General features: G+C 46.1%; 9 non-coding genes across 9 annotated transcripts; all 9 read right to left on the reverse strand.

Annotated features, from left to right (window-relative positions):
- Positions 1-1,860: 1,860 nt before the first annotated feature.
- On the reverse strand, positions 1,861-2,051 carry LOC130346684 (U2 spliceosomal RNA). Its single transcript, XR_008884844.1, has one exon. It is a non-coding gene; the product is annotated as a U2 spliceosomal RNA (small nuclear RNA).
- Positions 2,052-4,144: 2,093 nt separating this feature from the next.
- Positions 4,145-4,335, reverse strand: LOC130346651 (U2 spliceosomal RNA). The gene has a single exon (XR_008884817.1). It is a non-coding gene; the product is annotated as a U2 spliceosomal RNA (small nuclear RNA).
- A 2,081-nt stretch (positions 4,336-6,416) lies between these two features.
- LOC130346685 (U2 spliceosomal RNA) lies at positions 6,417-6,607 on the reverse strand. Its single transcript, XR_008884845.1, has one exon. It is a non-coding gene; the product is annotated as a U2 spliceosomal RNA (small nuclear RNA).
- Positions 6,608-8,692: 2,085 nt separating this feature from the next.
- On the reverse strand, positions 8,693-8,883 carry LOC130346646 (U2 spliceosomal RNA). The gene has a single exon (XR_008884813.1). It is a non-coding gene; the product is annotated as a U2 spliceosomal RNA (small nuclear RNA).
- Positions 8,884-10,969: 2,086 nt separating this feature from the next.
- On the reverse strand, positions 10,970-11,160 carry LOC130346686 (U2 spliceosomal RNA). The gene has a single exon (XR_008884846.1). It is a non-coding gene; the product is annotated as a U2 spliceosomal RNA (small nuclear RNA).
- A 2,093-nt stretch (positions 11,161-13,253) lies between these two features.
- On the reverse strand, positions 13,254-13,444 carry LOC130346687 (U2 spliceosomal RNA). Its single transcript, XR_008884847.1, has one exon. It is a non-coding gene; the product is annotated as a U2 spliceosomal RNA (small nuclear RNA).
- Positions 13,445-15,529: 2,085 nt separating this feature from the next.
- Positions 15,530-15,720, reverse strand: LOC130346688 (U2 spliceosomal RNA). The gene has a single exon (XR_008884848.1). It is a non-coding gene; the product is annotated as a U2 spliceosomal RNA (small nuclear RNA).
- A 2,072-nt stretch (positions 15,721-17,792) lies between these two features.
- On the reverse strand, positions 17,793-17,983 carry LOC130346689 (U2 spliceosomal RNA). The gene has a single exon (XR_008884849.1). It is a non-coding gene; the product is annotated as a U2 spliceosomal RNA (small nuclear RNA).
- A 2,092-nt stretch (positions 17,984-20,075) lies between these two features.
- On the reverse strand, positions 20,076-20,266 carry LOC130346690 (U2 spliceosomal RNA). Its single transcript, XR_008884850.1, has one exon. It is a non-coding gene; the product is annotated as a U2 spliceosomal RNA (small nuclear RNA).
- Positions 20,267-20,691: the final 425 nt, after the last annotated feature.

Raw genomic sequence — 20,691 nt, forward strand, 5'->3', positions numbered from 1 at the left:
CCTTCTTACTCCTCCTACTTGCATGTGACACTGGGCTTAGGATCTGCATAGGAAACACACACACAAGCACACACCTACCTTTGTTGCCTGCAGATGCCTCCTTGGCTGTCCCCAAACGGTATCAAACCAACACCCACGGGAAGCTGTAAGCATAGAGGACATGCCTGCACCCCATTGGACTTACCTGTGTGGGTTAAACCCGGGTTATTTGACAACCTATGGCGGTGATGGTTCTGCTCAGGCAGAGCAGTGCTGATGCTCCTCATAAAGCTGTCGCTGCTGTGAAGGTTCTAGGTGACATCACAAATCCCTATGGTTACATACACAACAAAGCTGGGTTGTTGTTGTTTACACTCTGCAAGGCCTGTGGAAGTGAGTGACATCATAGCACTGTAGTTCTGAGGGTTCTAGATGGATGCAACAATCTCCTGTTGCTTCTATGAAGGCCATAATAGACGACATCACCAAACAGCTCCATAGTCACATACACAGCAAAGGAGAGATGTTGTTTACACCTAGTGATGTCAGTGGTATTGAGTGACATCACAGCACAGTGCTAAGGCTCCTGGGCCTGGACACAGCAGCGGCTGCAATATCTCAACGGAGAATACGTTTATATATATGTGTGTGTGTGCGCGTATGTATATATATATATATATATATATATATATATATATATATATATATATATATATCTCCGCCGAAATCACTTTTAAACCCATTTCCACCTTTTTTTCCCTTCTCTTCCTCTTACTTTTTTTTCACGTTTTTTTACGTTTTTCTCCTTTTCGCCTCTTTTCTGGGCGTATTATTCTTCTTTTTCTTCTTTTTTTTCGTCTAATGCATACCCCATCAGTGCAGCAATGCTTATTCAATACCGCCAGCAGATGGAGACACTGGGGGATAATTTTCTAAGGATTTATACTGATTTTTCCTGTCTGAATTTGTCGCACAGAAAGTTGCAGGCCAAATATGTGTGACATTTCTGCGACTTTAGCTTCTAGAGCATTTTTACAACATTATACATAGGTGCTGAATACATAAAAAGCGACTGTTCAGCGACAGACAAGTCGCATCGGCTGAAAGTAGGCCAGAATGTCAGTCCATGTTGGAGCAGGTTTAGATACAGTCTAAAGCATAGATCTCAAAGTCTGTGCACAGAATTTAGCAAGGGCCTCGCACCTTCTGATGCATCAGGTAGGTGCACAATAGCATAGCCTAACCCTCTGTACTTTGGTCTATATTGATGCGGGACATAGACAGCCAGCTGATGACCAATCCATTAGTGCAATGGATGGCTGGAAGCATTTGTCTTTGCCTTTGCAATACCACAGAAGCAATGCATGGTCAATGTACAGCAATGACACACCTGTGTGAACAGCCAGGAGACCCCCCCCCCCATGTTATGTTACATAGTTACATAGTTAGTACGGTCGAAAAAAGACATATGTCCATCAAGTTCAACCAGGGAATTAAGGGGTAGGGGTGTGGCGCGATATTGGGGAAGGGATGAGATTTTATATTTCTTCATAAGCATTAATCTTATTTTGTCAATTAGGAACATTCAGCACCCACCCGCTATCAAGGCAGCTGCCTATCATGTCATGCCCTACCTGCACAGGTGTGCTGGCTACTCAAATGATCCAATTAAGGAGGCCATTTAGTCAGCAGCAGCAGAAGTCCTGTGCCTGGACGCTCCAACAGCGGCCAGACACAAGCAGAAGCAGAAGCAGCAGCAGCACCACCTTTTGTTTTTTGGCTGCAGCAGCAGCAGCAGCAAGGCCCACAGGGCTGGCTAGCTGGCTAGCCAGCAAGCAGGTAGCAATGAAAGTAGGAATCTTTCTTTTTAACCCTGTAAGGGGGTGGTGCACTGTACCCGAAGATACTGCCATATCGGGTCAATGCATAGGGCGACGGAAGCAAGCTTCGAAATCGGCCCCCGTTCTCAAAAATCCATTTAATATATGGTCCCCAGATAGGGGACGTATCAGATATTAAACTGATAAGAACAGATACTACACTTGATCTTAGCCAAAAGGCCGAGAAGCGATAACCGTGAAAGGGGCGGGCCCAACAAGGTCCCCTTCATGGGCACTATCACTGCTTGCTGTCAGGGAGGCTGCCAGACAATTTTCCATGCACACTCTGGGCTGGGGGGCAGTCAACCACCAGTACACACAGCAGAACCTAAACCCATACCATTATTGCTAAGCAGCAAGACAGGGGCCCATTGCACTCCCACGGGGCCTTTTTAAATGCAATCCATAACCCGGATTTGCCAGGAACCCTTCTTACTCCTCCTACTTGCATGTGACACTGGGCTTAGGATCTGCATAGGAAACACACACACAAGCACACACCTACCTTTGTTGCCTGCAGATGCCTCCTTGGCTGTCCCCAAACGGTATCAAACCAACACCCACGGGAAGCTGTAAGCATAGAGGACATGCCTGCACCCCATTGGACTTACCTGTGTGGGTTAAACCCGGGTTATTTGACAACCTATGGCGGTGATGGTTCTGCTCAGGCAGAGCAGTGCTGATGCTCCTCATAAAGCTGTCGCTGCTGTGAAGGTTCTAGGTGACATCACAAATCCCTATGGTTACATACACAACAAAGCTGGGTTGTTGTTGTTTACACTCTGCAAGGCCTGTGGAAGTGAGTGACATCATAGCACTGTAGTTCTGAGGGTTCTAGATGGATGCAACAATCTCCTGTTGCTTCTATGAAGGCCATAATAGACGACATCACCAAACAGCTCCATAGTCACATACACAGCAAAGGAGAGATGTTGTTTACACCTAGTGATGTCAGTGGTATTGAGTGACATCACAGCACAGTGCTAAGGCTCCTGGGCCTGGACACAGCAGCGGCTGCAATATCTCAACGGAGAATACGTTTATATATATGTGTGTGTGTGCGCGTATATATATATATATATATATATATATATATATATATATATATATATATATATTTCTCCGCCGAAATCACTTTTAAACCCATTTCCACCTTTTTTTCCCTTCTCTTCCTCTTACTTTTTTTTCACGTTTTTTTACGTTTTTCTCCTTTTCGCCTCTTTTCTGGGCGTATTATTCTTCTTTTTCTTCTTTTTTTTCGTCTAATGCATACCCCATCAGTGCAGCAATGCTTATTCAATACCGCCAGCAGATGGAGACACTGGGGGATAATTTTCTAAGGATTTATACTGATTTTTCCTGTCTGAATTTGTCGCACAGAAAGTTGCAGGCCAAATATGTGTGACATTTCTGCGACTTTAGCTTCTAGAGCATTTTTACAACATTATACATAGGTGCTGAATACATAAAAAGCGACTGTTCAGCGACAGACAAGTCGCATCGGCTGAAAGTAGGCCAGAATGTCAGTCCATGTTGGAGCAGGTTTAGATACAGTCTAAAGCATAGATCTCAAAGTCTGTGCACAGAATTTAGCAAGGGCCTCGCACCTTCTGATGCATCAGGTAGGTGCACAATAGCATAGCCTAACCCTCTGTACTTTGGTCTATATTGATGCGGGACATAGACAGCCAGCTGATGACCAATCCATTAGTGCAATGGATGGCTGGAAGCATTTGTCTTTGCCTTTGCAATACCACAGAAGCAATGCATGGTCAATGTACAGCAATGACACACCTGTGTGAACAGCCAGGAGACCCCCCCCCCCATGTTATGTTACATAGTTACATAGTTAGTACGGTCGAAAAAAGACATATGTCCATCAAGTTCAACCAGGGAATTAAGGGGTAGGGGTGTGGCGCGATATTGGGGAAGGGATGAGATTTTATATTTCTTCATAAGCATTAATCTTATTTTGTCAATTAGGAACATTCAGCACCCACCCGCTATCAAGGCAGCTGCCTATCATGTCATGCCCTACCTGCACAGGTGTGCTGGCTACTCAAATGATCCAATTAAGGAGGCCATTTAGTCAGCAGCAGCAGAAGTCCTGTGCCTGGACGCTCCAACAGCGGCCAGACACAAGCAGAAGCAGAAGCAGCAGCAGCACCACCTTTTGTTTTTTGGCTGCAGCAGCAGCAGCAGCAAGGCCCACAGGGCTGGCTAGCTGGCTAGCCAGCAAGCAGGTAGCAATGAAAGTAGGAATCTTTCTTTTTAACCCTGTAAGGGGGTGGTGCACTGTACCCGAAGATACTGCCATATCGGGTCAATGCATAGGGCGACGGAAGCAAGCTTCGAAATCGGCCCCCGTTCTCAAAAATCCATTTAATATATGGTCCCCAGATAGGGGACGTATCAGATATTAAACTGATAAGAACAGATACTACACTTTATCTTAGCCAAAAGGCCGAGAAGCGATAACCGTGAAAGGGGCGGGCCCAACAAGGTCCCCTTCATGGGCACTATCACTGCTTGCTGTCAGGGAGGCTGCCAGACAATTTTCCATGCACACTCTGGGCTGGGGGGCAGTCAACCACCAGTACACACAGCAGAACCTAAACCCATACCATTATTGCTAAGCAGCAAGACAGGGGCCCATTGCACTCCCACGGGGCCTTTTTAAATGCAATCCATAACCCGGATTTGCCAGGAACCCTTCTTACTCCTCCTACTTGCATGTGACACTGGGCTTAGGATCTGCATAGGAAACACACACACAAGCACACACCTACCTTTGTTGCCTGCAGATGCCTCCTTGGCTGTCCCCAAACGGTATCAAACCAACACCCACGGGAAGCTGTAAGCATAGAGGACATGCCTGCACCCCATTGGACTTACCTGTGTGGGTTAAACCCGGGTTATTTGACAACCTATGGCGGTGATGGTTCTGCTCAGGCAGAGCAGTGCTGATGCTCCTCATAAAGCTGTCGCTGCTGTGAAGGTTCTAGGTGACATCACAAATCCCTATGGTTACATACACAACAAAGCTGGGTTGTTGTTGTTTACACTCTGCAAGGCCTGTGGAAGTGAGTGACATCATAGCACTGTAGTTCTGAGGGTTCTAGATGGATGCAACAATCTCCTGTTGCTTCTATGAAGGCCATAATAGACGACATCACCAAACAGCTCCATAGTCACATACACAGCAAAGGAGAGATGTTGTTTACACCTAGTGATGTCAGTGGTATTGAGTGACATCACAGCACAGTGCTAAGGCTCCTGGGCCTGGACACAGCAGCGGCTGCAATATCTCAACGGAGAATACGTTTATATATATGTGTGTGTGTGCGCGTATATATATATATATATATATATATATATATATATATATATATATATATTCTCCGCCGAAATCACTTTTAAACCCATTTCCACCTTTTTTTCCCTTCTCTTCCTCTTACTTTTTTTTCACGTTTTTTTACGTTTTTCTCCTTTTCGCCTCTTTTCTGGGCGTATTATTCTTCTTTTTCTTCTTTTTTTTCGTCTAATGCATACCCCATCAGTGCAGCAATGCTTATTCAATACCGCCAGCAGATGGAGACACTGGGGGATAATTTTCTAAGGATTTATACTGATTTTTCCTGTCTGAATTTGTCGCACAGAAAGTTGCAGGCCAAATATGTGTGACATTTCTGCGACTTTAGCTTCTAGAGCATTTTTACAACATTATACATAGGTGCTGAATACATAAAAAGCGACTGTTCAGCGACAGACAAGTCGCATCGGCTGAAAGTAGGCCAGAATGTCAGTCCATGTTGGAGCAGGTTTAGATACAGTCTAAAGCATAGATCTCAAAGTCTGTGCACAGAATTTAGCAAGGGCCTCGCACCTTCTGATGCATCAGGTAGGTGCACAATAGCATAGCCTAACCCTCTGTACTTTGGTCTATATTGATGCGGGACATAGACAGCCAGCTGATGACCAATCCATTAGTGCAATGGATGGCTGGAAGCATTTGTCTTTGCCTTTGCAATACCACAGAAGCAATGCATGGTCAATGTACAGCAATGACACACCTGTGTGAACAGCCAGGAGACCCCCCCCCCCCATGTTATGTTACATAGTTACATAGTTAGTACGGTCGAAAAAAGACATATGTCCATCAAGTTCAACCAGGGAATTAAGGGGTAGGGGTGTGGCGCGATATTGGGGAAGGGATGAGATTTTATATTTCTTCATAAGCATTAATCTTATTTTGTCAATTAGGAACATTCAGCACCCACCCGCTATCAAGGCAGCTGCCTATCATGTCATGCCCTACCTGCACAGGTGTGCTGGCTACTCAAATGATCCAATTAAGGAGGCCATTTAGTCAGCAGCAGCAGAAGTCCTGTGCCTGGACGCTCCAACAGCGGCCAGACACAAGCAGAAGCAGAAGCAGCAGCAGCACCACCTTTTGTTTTTTGGCTGCAGCAGCAGCAGCAGCAAGGCCCACAGGGCTGGCTAGCTAGCAAGCAGGTAGCAATGAAAGTAGGAATCTTTCTTTTTAACCCTGTAAGGGGGTGGTGCACTGTACCCGAAGATACTGCCATATCGGGTCAATGCATAGGGCGACGGAAGCAAGCTTCGAAATCGGCCCCCGTTCTCAAAAATCCATTTAATATATGGTCCCCAGATAGGGGACGTATCAGATATTAAACTGATAAGAACAGATACTACACTTGATCTTAGCCAAAAGGCCGAGAAGCGATAACCGTGAAAGGGGCGGGCCCAACAAGGTCCCCTTCATGGGCACTATCACTGCTTGCTGTCAGGGAGGCTGCCAGACAATTTTCCATGCACACTCTGGGCTGGGGGGCAGTCAACCACCAGTACACACAGCAGAACCTAAACCCATACCATTATTGCTAAGCAGCAAGACAGGGGCCCATTGCACTCCCACGGGGCCTTTTTAAATGCAATCCATAACCCGGATTTGCCAGGAACCCTTCTTACTCCTCCTACTTGCATGTGACACTGGGCTTAGGATCTGCATAGGAAACACACACACAAGCACACACCTACCTTTGTTGCCTGCAGATGCCTCCTTGGCTGTCCCCAAACGGTATCAAACCAACACCCACGGGAAGCTGTAAGCATAGAGGACATGCCTGCACCCCATTGGACTTACCTGTGTGGGTTAAACCCGGGTTATTTGACAACCTATGGCGGTGATGGTTCTGCTCAGGCAGAGCAGTGCTGATGCTCCTCATAAAGCTGTCGCTGCTGTGAAGGTTCTAGGTGACATCACAAATCCCTATGGTTACATACACAACAAAGCTGGGTTGTTGTTGTTTACACTCTGCAAGGCCTGTGGAAGTGAGTGACATCATAGCACTGTAGTTCTGAGGGTTCTAGATGGATGCAACAATCTCCTGTTGCTTCTATGAAGGCCATAATAGACGACATCACCAAACAGCTCCATAGTCACATACACAGCAAAGGAGAGATGTTGTTTACACCTAGTGATGTCAGTGGTATTGAGTGACATCACAGCACAGTGCTAAGGCTCCTGGGCCTGGACACAGCAGCGGCTGCAATATCTCAACGGAGAATACGTTTATATATATGTGTGTGTGTGCGCGTATATATATATATATATATATATATATATATATATATATATATATTCTCCGCCGAAATCACTTTTAAACCCATTTCCACCTTTTTTTCCCTTCTCTTCCTCTTACTTTTTTTTCACGTTTTTTTACGTTTTTCTCCTTTTCGCCTCTTTTCTGGGCGTATTATTCTTCTTTTTCTTCTTTTTTTTCGTCTAATGCATACCCCATCAGTGCAGCAATGCTTATTCAATACCGCCAGCAGATGGAGACACTGGGGGATAATTTTCTAAGGATTTATACTGATTTTTCCTGTCTGAATTTGTCGCACAGAAAGTTGCAGGCCAAATATGTGTGACATTTCTGCGACTTTAGCTTCTAGAGCATTTTTACAACATTATACATAGGTGCTGAATACATAAAAAGCGACTGTTCAGCGACAGACAAGTCGCATCGGCTGAAAGTAGGCCAGAATGTCAGTCCATGTTGGAGCAGGTTTAGATACAGTCTAAAGCATAGATCTCAAAGTCTGTGCACAGAATTTAGCAAGGGCCTCGCACCTTCTGATGCATCAGGTAGGTGCACAATAGCATAGCCTAACCCTCTGTACTTTGGTCTATATTGATGCGGGACATAGACAGCCAGCTGATGACCAATCCATTAGTGCAATGGATGGCTGGAAGCATTTGTCTTTGCCTTTGCAATACCACAGAAGCAATGCATGGTCAATGTACAGCAATGACACACCTGTGTGAACAGCCAGGAGACCCCCCCCCCCCATGTTATGTTACATAGTTACATAGTTAGTACGGTCGAAAAAAGACATATGTCCATCAAGTTCAACCAGGGAATTAAGGGGTAGGGGTGTGGCGCGATATTGGGGAAGGGATGAGATTTTATATTTCTTCATAAGCATTAATCTTATTTTGTCAATTAGGAACATTCAGCACCCACCCGCTATCAAGGCAGCTGCCTATCATGTCATGCCCTACCTGCACAGGTGTGCTGGCTACTCAAATGATCCAATTAAGGAGGCCATTTAGTCAGCAGCAGCAGAAGTCCTGTGCCTGGACGCTCCAACAGCGGCCAGACACAAGCAGAAGCAGAAGCAGCAGCAGCACCACCTTTTGTTTTTTGGCTGCAGCAGCAGCAGCAGCAAGGCCCACAGGGCTGGCTAGCTGGCTAGCCAGCAAGCAGGTAGCAATGAAAGTAGGAATCTTTCTTTTTAACCCTGTAAGGGGGTGGTGCACTGTACCCGAAGATACTGCCATATCGGGTCAATGCATAGGGCGACGGAAGCAAGCTTCGAAATCGGCCCCCGTTCTCAAAAATCCATTTAATATATGGTCCCCAGATAGGGGACGTATCAGATATTAAACTGATAAGAACAGATACTACACTTGATCTTAGCCAAAAGGCCGAGAAGCGAAAACCGTGAAAGGGGCGGGCCCAACAAGGTCCCCTTCATGGGCACTATCACTGCTTGCTGTCAGGGAGGCTGCCAGACAATTTTCCATGCACACTCTGGGCTGGGGGGCAGTCAACCACCAGTACACACAGCAGAACCTAAACCCATACCATTATTGCTAAGCAGCAAGACAGGGGCCCATTGCACTCCCACGGGGCCTTTTTAAATGCAATCCATAACCCGGATTTGCCAGGAACCCTTCTTACTCCTCCTACTTGCATGTGACACTGGGCTTAGGATCTGCATAGGAAACACACACACAAGCACACACCTACCTTTGTTGCCTGCAGATGCCTCCTTGGCTGTCCCCAAACGGTATCAAACCAACACCCACGGGAAGCTGTAAGCATAGAGGACATGCCTGCACCCCATTGGACTTACCTGTGTGGGTTAAACCCGGGTTATTTGACAACCTATGGCGGTGATGGTTCTGCTCAGGCAGAGCAGTGCTGATGCTCCTCATAAAGCTGTCGCTGCTGTGAAGGTTCTAGGTGACATCACAAATCCCTATGGTTACATACACAACAAAGCTGGGTTGTTGTTGTTTACACTCTGCAAGGCCTGTGGAAGTGAGTGACATCATAGCACTGTAGTTCTGAGGGTTCTAGATGGATGCAACAATCTCCTGTTGCTTCTATGAAGGCCATAATAGACGACATCACCAAACAGCTCCATAGTCACATACACAGCAAAGGAGAGATGTTGTTTTCACCTAGTGATGTCAGTGGTATTGAGTGACATCACAGCACAGTGCTAAGGCTCCTGGGCCTGGACACAGCAGCGGCTGCAATATCTCAACGGAGAATACGTTTATATATATGTGTGTGTGTGCGCGTATATATATATATATATATATATATATATATATATATATATATATATATATTCTCCGCCGAAATCACTTTTAAACCCATTTCCACCTTTTTTTCCCTTCTCTTCCTCTTACTTTTTTTTCACGTTTTTTTACGTTTTTCTCCTTTTCGCCTCTTTTCTGGGCGTATTATTCTTCTTTTTCTTCTTTTTTTTCGTCTAATGCATACCCCATCAGTGCAGCAATGCTTATTCAATACCGCCAGCAGATGGAGACACTGGGGGATAATTTTCTAAGGATTTATACTGATTTTTCCTGTCTGAATTTGTCGCACAGAAAGTTGCAGGCCAAATATGTGTGACATTTCTGCGACTTTAGCTTCTAGAGCATTTTTACAACATTATACATAGGTGCTGAATACATAAAAAGCGACTGTTCAGCGACAGACAAGTCGCATCGGCTGAAAGTAGGCCAGAATGTCAGTCCATGTTGGAGCAGGTTTAGATACAGTCTAAAGCATAGATCTCAAAGTCTGTGCACAGAATTTAGCAAGGGCCTCGCACCTTCTGATGCATCAGGTAGGTGCACAATAGCATAGCCTAACCCTCTGTACTTTGGTCTATATTGATGCGGGACATAGACAGCCAGCTGATGACCAATCCATTAGTGCAATGGATGGCTGGAAGCATTTGTCTTTGCCTTTGCAATACCACAGAAGCAATGCATGGTCAATGTACAGCAATGACACACCTGTGTGAACAGCCAGGAGACCCCCCCCCCCCCATGTTATGTTACATAGTTACATAGTTAGTACGGTCGAAAAAAGACATATGTCCATCAAGTTCAACCAGGGAATTAAGGGGTAGGGGTGTGGCGCGATATTGGGGAAGGGATGAGATTTTATATTTCTTCATAAGCATTAATCTTCTTTTGTCAATTAGGAACATTCAGCACCCACCCGCTATCAAGGCAGCTGCCTATCATGTCATGCCCTACCTGCACAGGTGTGCTGGCTACTCAAATGATCCAATTAAGGAGGCCATTTAGTCAGCAGCAGCAGAAGTCCTGTGCCTGGACGCTCCAACAGCGGCCAGACACAAGCAGAAGCAGCAGCAGCACCACCTTTTGTTTTTTGGCTGCAGCAGCAGCAGCAGCAAGGCCCACAGGGCTGGCTAGCTGGCTAGCCAGCAAGCAGGTAGCAATGAAAGTAGGAATCTTTCTTTTTAACCCTGTAAGGGGGTGGTGCACTGTACCCGAAGATACTGCCATATCGGGTCAATGCATAGGGCGACGGAAGCAAGCTTCGAAATCGGCCCCCGTTCTCAAAAATCCATTTAATATATGGTCCCCAGATAGGGGACGTATCAGATATTAAACTGATAAGAACAGATACTACACTTGATCTTAGCCAAAAGGCCGAGAAGCGATAACCGTGAAAGGGGCGGGCCCAACAAGGTCCCCTTCATGGGCACTATCACTGCTTGCTGTCAGGGAGGCTGCCAGACAATTTTCCATGCACACTCTGGGCTGGGGGGCAGTCAACCACCAGTACACACAGCAGAACCTAAACCCATACCATTATTGCTAAGCAGCAAGACAGGGGCCCATTGCACTCCCACGGGGCCTTTTTAAATGCAATCCATAACCCGGATTTGCCAGGAACCCTTCTTACTCCTCCTACTTGCATGTGACACTGGGCTTAGGATCTGCATAGGAAACACACACACAAGCACACACCTACCTTTGTTGCCTGCAGATGCCTCCTTGGCTGTCCCCAAACGGTATCAAACCAACACCCACGGGAAGCTGTAAGCATAGAGGACATGCCTGCACCCCATTGGACTTACCTGTGTGGGTTAAACCCGGGTTATTTGACAACCTATGGCGGTGATGGTTCTGCTCAGGCAGAGCAGTGCTGATGCTCCTCATAAAGCTGTCGCTGCTGTGAAGGTTCTAGGTGACATCACAAATCCCTATGGTTACATACACAACAAAGCTGGGTTGTTGTTGTTTACACTCTGCAAGGCCTGTGGAAGTGAGTGACATCATAGCACTGTAGTTCTGAGGGTTCTAGATGGATGCAACAATCTCCTGTTGCTTCTATGAAGGCCATAATAGACGACATCACCAAACAGCTCCATAGTCACATACACAGCAAAGGAGAGATGTTGTTTACACCTAGTGATGTCAGTGGTATTGAGTGACATCACAGCACAGTGCTAAGGCTCCTGGGCCTGGACACAGCAGCGGCTGCAATATCTCAACGGAGAATACGTTTATATATATGTGTGTGTGTGCGCGTATATATATATATATATATATATATATATATATATATATATATATATATATTTCTCCGCCGAAATCACTTTTAAACCCATTTCCACCTTTTTTTCCCTTCTCTTCCTCTTACTTTTTTTTCACGTTTTTTTACGTTTTTCTCCTTTTCGCCTCTTTTCTGGGCGTATTATTCTTCTTTTTCTTCTTTTTTTTCGTCTAATGCATACCCCATCAGTGCAGCAATGCTTATTCAATACCGCCAGCAGATGGAGACACTGGGGGATAATTTTCTAAGGATTTATACTGATTTTTCCTGTCTGAATTTGTCGCACAGAAAGTTGCAGGCCAAATATGTGTGACATTTCTGCGACTTTAGCTTCTAGAGCATTTTTACAACATTATACATAGGTGCTGAATACATAAAAAGCGACTGTTCAGCGACAGACAAGTCGCATCGGCTGAAAGTAGGCCAGAATGTCAGTCCATGTTGGAGCAGGTTTAGATACAGTCTAAAGCATAGATCTCAAAGTCTGTGCACAGAATTTAGCAAGGGCCTCGCACCTTCTGATGCATCAGGTAGGTGCACAATAGCATAGCCTAACCCTCTGTACTTTGGTCTATATTGATGCGGGACATAGACAGCCAGCTGATGACCAATCCATTAGTGCAATGGATGGCTGGAAGCATTTGTCTTTGCCTTTGCAATACCACAGAAGCAATGCATGGTCAATGTACAGCAATGACACACCTGTGTGAACAGCCAGGAGACCCCCCCCCCCCATGTTATGTTACATAGTTACATAGTTAGTACGGTCGAAAAAAGACATATGTCCATCAAGTTCAACCAGGGAATTAAGGGGGTAGGGGTGTGGCGCGATATTGGGGAAGGGATGAGATTTTATATTTCTTCATAAGCATTAATCTTATTTTGTCAATTAGGAACATTCAGCACCCACCCGCTATCAAGGCAGCTGCCTATCATGTCATGCCCTACCTGCACAGGTGTGCTGGCTACTCAAATGATCCAATTAAGGAGGCCATTTAGTCAGCAGCAGCAGAAGTCCTGTGCCTGGACGCTCCAACAGCGGCCAGACACAAGCAGAAGCAGAAGCAGCAGCAGCACCACCTTTTGTTTTTTGGCTGCAGCAGCAGCAGCAGCAAGGCCCACAGGGCTGGCTAGCTGGCTAGCCAGCAAGCAGGTAGCAATGAAAGTAGGAATCTTTCTTTTTAACCCTGTAAGGGGGTGGTGCACTGTACCCGAAGATACTGCCATATCGGGTCAATGCATAGGGCGACGGAAGCAAGCTTCGAAATCGGCCCCCGTTCTCAAAAATCCATTTAATATATGGTCCCCAGATAGGGGACGTATCAGATATTAAACTGATAAGAACAGATACTACACTTGATCTTAGCCAAAAGGCCGAGAAGCGATAACCGTGAAAGGGGCGGGCCCAACAAGGTCCCCTTCATGGGCACTATCACTGCTTGCTGTCAGGGAGGCTGCCAGACAATTTTCCATGCACACTCTGGGCTGGGGGGCAGTCAACCACCAGTACACACAGCAGAACCTAAACCCATACCATTATTGCTAAGCAGCAAGACAGGGGCCCATTGCACTCCCACGGGGCCTTTTTAAATGCAATCCATAACCCGGATTTGCCAGGAACCCTTCTTACTCCTCCTACTTGCATGTGACACTGGGCTTAGGATCTGCATAGGAAACACACACACAAGCACACACCTACCTTTGTTGCCTGCAGATGCCTCCTTGGCTGTCCCCAAACGGTATCAAACCAACACCCACGGGAAGCTGTAAGCATAGAGGACATGCCTGCACCCCATTGGACTTACCTGTGTGGGTTAAACCCGGGTTATTTGACAACCTATGGCGGTGATGGTTCTGCTCAGGCAGAGCAGTGCTGATGCTCCTCATAAAGCTGTCGCTGCTGTGAAGGTTCTAGGTGACATCACAAATCCCTATGGTTACATACACAACAAAGCTGGGTTGTTGTTGTTTACACTCTGCAAGGCCTGTGGAAGTGAGTGACATCATAGCACTGTAGTTCTGAGGGTTCTAGATGGATGCAACAATCTCCTGTTGCTTCTATGAAGGCCATAATAGACGACATCACCAAACAGCTCCATAGTCACATACACAGCAAAGGAGAGATGTTGTTTACACCTAGTGATGTCAGTGGTATTGAGTGACATCACAGCACAGTGCTAAGGCTCCTGGGCCTGGACACAGCAGCGGCTGCAATATCTCAACGGAGAATACGTTTATATATATGTGTGTGTGTGCGCGTATATATATATATATATATATATATATATATATATATATATATATTTCTCCGCCGAAATCACTTTTAAACCCATTTCCACCTTTTTTTCCCTTCTCTTCCTCTTACTTTTTTTTCACGTTTTTTTACGTTTTTCTCCTTTTCGCCTCTTTTCTGGGCGTATTATTCTTCTTTTTCTTCTTTTTTTTCGTCTAATGCATACCCCATCAGTGCAGCAATGCTTATTCAATACCGCCAGCAGATGGAGACACTGGGGGATAATTTTCTAAGGATTTATACTGATTTTTCCTGTCTGAATTTGTCGCACAGAAAGTTGCAGGACAAATATGTGTGACATTTCTGCGACTTTAGCTTCTAGAGCATTTTTACAACATTATACATAGGTGCTGAATACATAAAAAGCGACTGTTCAGCGACAGACAAGTCGCATCGGCTGAAAGTAGGCCAGAATGTCAGTCCATGTTGGAGCAGGTTTAGATACAGTCTAAAGCATAGATCTCAAAGTCTGTGCACAGAATTTAGCAAGGGCCTCGCACCTTCTGATGCATCAGGTAGGTGCACAATAGCATAGCCTAACCCTCTGTACTTTGGTCTATATTGATGCGGGACATAGACAGCCAGCTGATGACCAATCCATTAGTGCAATGGATGGCTGGAAGCATTTGTCTTTGCCTTTGCAATACCACAGAAGCAATGCATGGTCAATGTACAGCAATGACACACCTGTGTGAACAGCCAGGAGACCCCCCCCCCCATGTTATGTTACATAGTTACATAGTTAGTACGGTCGAAAAAAGACATATGTCCATCAAGTTCAACCAGGGAATTAAGGGGTAGGGGTGTGGCGCGATATTGGGGAAGGGATGAGATTTTATATTTCTTCATAAGCATTAATCTTATTTTGTCAATTAGGAACATTCAGCACCCACCCGCTATCAAGGCAGCTGCCTATCATGTCATGCCCTACCTGCACAGGTGTGCTGGCTACTCAAATGATCCAATTAAGGAGGCCATTTAGTCAGCAGCAGCAGAAGTCCTGTGCCTGGACGCTCCAACAGCGGCCAGACACAAGCAGAAGCAGAAGCAGCAGCAGCACCACCTTTTGTTTTTTGGCTGCAGCAGCAGCAGCAGCAAGGCCCACAGGGCTGGCTAGCTGGCTAGCCAGCAAGCAGGTAGCAATGAAAGTAGGAATCTTTCTTTTTAACCCTGTAAGGGGGTGGTGCACTGTACCCGAAGATACTGCCATATCGGGTCAATGCATAGGGCGACGGAAGCAAGCTTCGAAATCGGCCCCCGTTCTCAAAAATCCATTTAATATATGGTCCCCAGATAGGGGACGTATCAGATATTAAACTGATAAGAACAGATACTACACTTGATCTTAGCCAAAAGGCCGAGAAGCGATAACCGTGAAAGGGGCGGGCCCAACAAGGTCCCCTTCATGGGCACTATCACTGCTTGCTGTCAGGGAGGCTGCCAGACAATTTTCCATGCACACTCTGGGCTGGGGGGCAGTCAACCACCAGTATACACAGCAGAACCTAAACCCATACCATTATTGCTAAGCAGCAAGACAGGGGCCCATTGCACTCCCACGGGGCCTTTTTAAATGCAATCCATAACCCGGATTTGCCAGGAACCCTTCTTACTCCTCCTACTTGCATGTGACACTGGGCTTAGGATCTGCATAGGAAACACACACACAAGCACACACCTACCTTTGTTGCCTGCAGATGCCTCCTTGGCTGTCCCCAAACGGTATCAAACCAACACCCACGGGAAGCTGTAAGCATAGAGGACATGCCTGCACCCCATTGGACTTACCTGTGTGGGTTAAACCCGGGTTATTTGACAACCTATGGCGGTGATGGTTCTGCTCAGGCAGAGCAGTGCTGATGCTCCTCATAAAGCTGTCGCTGCTGTGAAGGTTCTAGGTGACATCACAAATCCCTATGGTTACATACACAACAAAGCTGGGTTGTTGTTGTTTACACTCTGCAAGGCCTGTGGAAGTGAGTGACATCATAGCACTGTAGTTCTGAGGGTTCTAGATGGATGCAACAATCTCCTGTTGCTTCTATGAAGGCCATAATAGACGACATCACCAAACAGCTCCATAGTCACATACACAGCAAAGGAGAGATGTTGTTTACACCTAGTGATGTCAGTGGTATTGAGTGACATCACAGCACAGTGCTAAGGCTCCTGGGCCTGGACACAGCAGCGGCTGCAATATCTCAACGGAGAATACGTTTATATATATGTGTGTGTGTGCGCGTATATATATATATATATATATATATATATATTTCTCCGCCGAAATCACTTTTAAACCCATTTCCACCTTTTTTTCCCTTCTCTTCCTCTTACTTTTTTTTCACGTTTTTTTACGTTTTTCTCCTTTTCGCCTCTTTTCTGGGCGTATTATTCTTCTTTTTCTTCTTTTTTTTCGTCTAATGCATACCCCATCAGTGCAGCAATGCTTATTCAATACCGCCAGCAGATGGAGACACTGGGGGATAATTTTCTAAGGATTTATACTGATTTTTCCTGTCTGAATTTGTCGCACAGAAAGTTGCAGGCCAAATATGTGTGACATTTCTGCGACTTTAGCTTCTAGAGCATTTTTACAACATTATACATAGGTGCTGAATACATAAAAAGCGACTGTTCAGCGACAGACAAGTCGCATCGGCTGAAAGTAGGCCAGAATGTCAGTCCATGTTGGAGCAGGTTTAGATACAGTCTAAAGCATAGATCTCAAAGTCTGTGCACAGAATTTAGCAAGGGCCTCGCACCTTCTGATGCATCAGGTAGGTGCACAATAGCATAGCCTAACCCTCTGTACTTTGGTCTATATTGATGCGGGACATAGACAGCCAGCTGATGACCAATCCATTAGTGCAATGGATGGCTGGAAGCATTTGTCTTTGCCTTTGCAATACCACAGAAGCAATGCATGGTCAATGTACAGCAATGACACACCTGTGTGAACAGCCAGGAGACCCCCCCCCCCCATGTTATGTTACATAGTTACATAGTTAGTACGGTCGAAAAAAGACATATGTCCATCAAGTTCAACCAGGGAATTAAGGGGTAGGGGTGTGGTGCGATATTGGGGAAGGGATGAGATTTTATATTTCTTCATAAGCATTAATCTTATTTTGTCAATTAGGAACATTCAGCACCCACCCGCTATCAAGGCAGCTGCCTATCATGTCATGCCCTACCTGCACAGGTGTGCTGGCTACTCAAATGATCCAATTAAGGAGGCCATTTAGTCAGCAGCAGCAGAAGTCCTGTGCCTGGACGCTCCAACAGCGGCCAGACACAAGCAGAAGCAGAAGCAGCAGCAGCAGCACCTTTTGTTTTTTGGCTGCAGCAGCAGCAGCAGCAAGGCCCACAGGGCTGGCTAGCTGGCTAGCCAGCAAGCAGGTAGCAATGAAAGTAGGAATCTTTCTTTTTAACCCTGTAAGGGGGTGGTGCACTGTACCCGAAGATACTGCCATATCGGGTCAATGCATAGGGCGACGGAAGCAAGCTTCGAAATCGGCCCCCGTTCTCAAAAATCCATTTAATATATGGTCCCCAGATAGGGGACGTATCAGATATTAAACTGATAAGAACAGATACTACACTTGATCTTAGCCAAAAGGCCGAGAAGCGATAACCGTGAAAGGGGCGGGCCCAACAAGGTCCCCTTCATGGGCACTATCACTGCTTGCTGTCAGGGAGGCTGCCAGACAATTTTCCATGCACACTCTGGGCTGGGGGGCAGTCAACCACCAGTACACACAGCAGAACCTAAACCCATACCATTATTGCTAAGCAGCAAGACAGGGGCCCATTGCACTCCCACGGGGCCTTTTTAAATGCAATCCATAACCCGGATTTGCCAGGAACCCTTCTTACTCCTCCTACTTGCATGTGACACTGGGCTTAGGATCTGCATAGGAAACACACACACAAGCACACACCTACCTTTGTTGCCTGCAGATGCCTCCTTGGCTGTCCCCAAACGGTATCAAACCAACACCCACGGGAAGCTGTAAGCATAGAGGACATGCCTGCACACCATTGGACTTACCTGTGTGGGTTAAACCCGGGTTATTTGACAACCTATGGCGGTGATGGTTCTGCTCAGGCAGAGCAGTGCTGATGCTCCTCATAAAGCTGTCGCTGCTGTGAAGGTTCTAGGTGACATCACAAATCCCTATGGTTACATACACAACAAAGCTGGGTTGTTGTTGTTTACACTCTGCAAGGCCTGTGGAAGTGAGTGACATCATAGCACTGTAGTTCTGAGGGTTCTAGATGGATGCAACAATCTCCTGTTGCTTCTATGAAGGCCATAATAGACGACATCACCAAACAGCTCCATAGTCACATACACAGCAAAGGAGAGATGTTGTTTACACCTAGTGATGTCAGTGGTATTGAGTGACATCACAGCACAGTGCTAAGGCTCCTGGGCCTGGACACAGCAGCGGCTGCAATATCTCAACGGAGAATACGTTTATATATATGTGTGTGTGTGCGCGTATATATATATATATATATATATATATATATATATATATATATATATTTCTCCGCCGAAATCACTTTTAAACCCATTTCCACCTTTTTTTCCCTTCTCTTCCTCTTACTTTTTTTTCACGTTTTTTTACGTTTTTCTCCTTTTCGCCTCTTTTCTGGGCGTATTATTCTTCTTTTTCTTCTTTTTTTTCGTCTAATGCATACCCCATCAGTGCAGCAATGCTTATTCAATACCGCCAGCAGATGGAGACACTGGGGGATAATTTTCTAAGGATTTATACTGATTTTTCCTGTCTGAATTTGTCACACAGAAAGTTGCAGGCCAAATATGTGTGACATTTCTGCGACTTTAGCTTCTAGAGCATTTTTACAACATTATACATAGGTGCTGAATACATAAAAAGCGACTGTTCAGCGACAGACAAGTCGCATCGGCTGAAAGTAGGCCAGAATGTCAGTCCATGTTGGAGCAGGTTTAGATACAGTCTAAAGCATAGATCTCAAAGTCTGTGCACAGAATTTAGCAAGGGCCTCGCACCTTCTGATGCATCAGGTAGGTGCACAATAGCATAGCCTAACCCTCTGTACTTTGGTCTATATTGATGCGGGACATAGACAGCCAGCTGATGACCAATCCATTAGTGCAATGGATGGCTGGAAGCATTTGTCTTTGCCTTTGCAATACCACAGAAGCAATGCATGGTCAATGTACAGCAATGACACACCTGTGTGAACAGCCAGGAGACCCCCCCCCCCCCCCCATGTTATGTTACATAGTTACATAGTTAGTACGGTCGAAAAAAGACATATGTCCATCAAGTTCAACCAGGGAATTAAGGGGTAGGGGTGTGGCGCGATATTGGGGAAGGGATGAGATTTTATATTTCTTCATAAGCATTAATCTTATTTTGTCAATTAGGAACATTCAGCACCCACCCGCTATCAAGGCAGCTGCCTATCATGTCATGCCCTACCTGCACAGGTGTGCTGGCTACTCAAATGATCCAATTAAGGAGGCCATTTAGTCAGCAGCAGCAGAAGTCCTGTGCCTGGACGCTCCAACAGCGGCCAGACACAAGCAGAAGCAGAAGCAGCAGCAGCACCACCTTTTGTTTTTTGGCTGCAGCAGCAGCAGCAGCAAGGCCCACAGGGCTGGCTAGCTGGCTAGCCAGCAAGCAGGTAGCAATGAAAGTAGGAATCTTTCTTTTTAACCCTGTAAGGGGGTGGTGCACTGTACCCGAAGATACTGCCATATCGGGTCAATGCATAGGGCGACGGAAGCAAGCTTCGAAATCGGCCCCCGTTCTCAAAAATCCATTTAATATATGGTCCCCAGATAGGGGACGTATCAGATATTAAACTGATAAGAACAGATACTACACTTGATCTTAGCCAAAAGGCCGAGAAGCGATAACCGTGAAAGGGGCGGGCCCAACAAGGTCCCCTTCATGGGCACTATCACTGCTTGCTGTCAGGGAGGCTGCCAGACAATTTTCCATGCACACTCTGGGCTGGGGGGCAGTCAACCACCAGTACACACAGCAGAACCTAAACCCATACCATTATTGCTAAGCAGCAAGACAGGGGCCCATTGCACTCCCACGGGGCCTTTTTAAATGCAATCCATAACCCGGATTTGCCAGGAACCCTTCTTACTCCTCCTACTTGCATGTGACACTGGGCTTAGGATCTGCATAGGAAACACACACACAAGCACACACCTACCTTTGTTGCCTGCAGATGCCTCCTTGGCTGTCCCCAAACGGTATCAAACCAACACCCACGGGAAGCTGTAAGCATAGAGGACATGCCTGCACCCCATTGGACTTACCTGTGT

This window comes from Hyla sarda, unplaced genomic scaffold (assembly GCF_029499605.1).
Source record: "Hyla sarda isolate aHylSar1 unplaced genomic scaffold, aHylSar1.hap1 scaffold_799, whole genome shotgun sequence".
Taxonomy (NCBI): Eukaryota; Metazoa; Chordata; class Amphibia; order Anura; family Hylidae; genus Hyla; species Hyla sarda.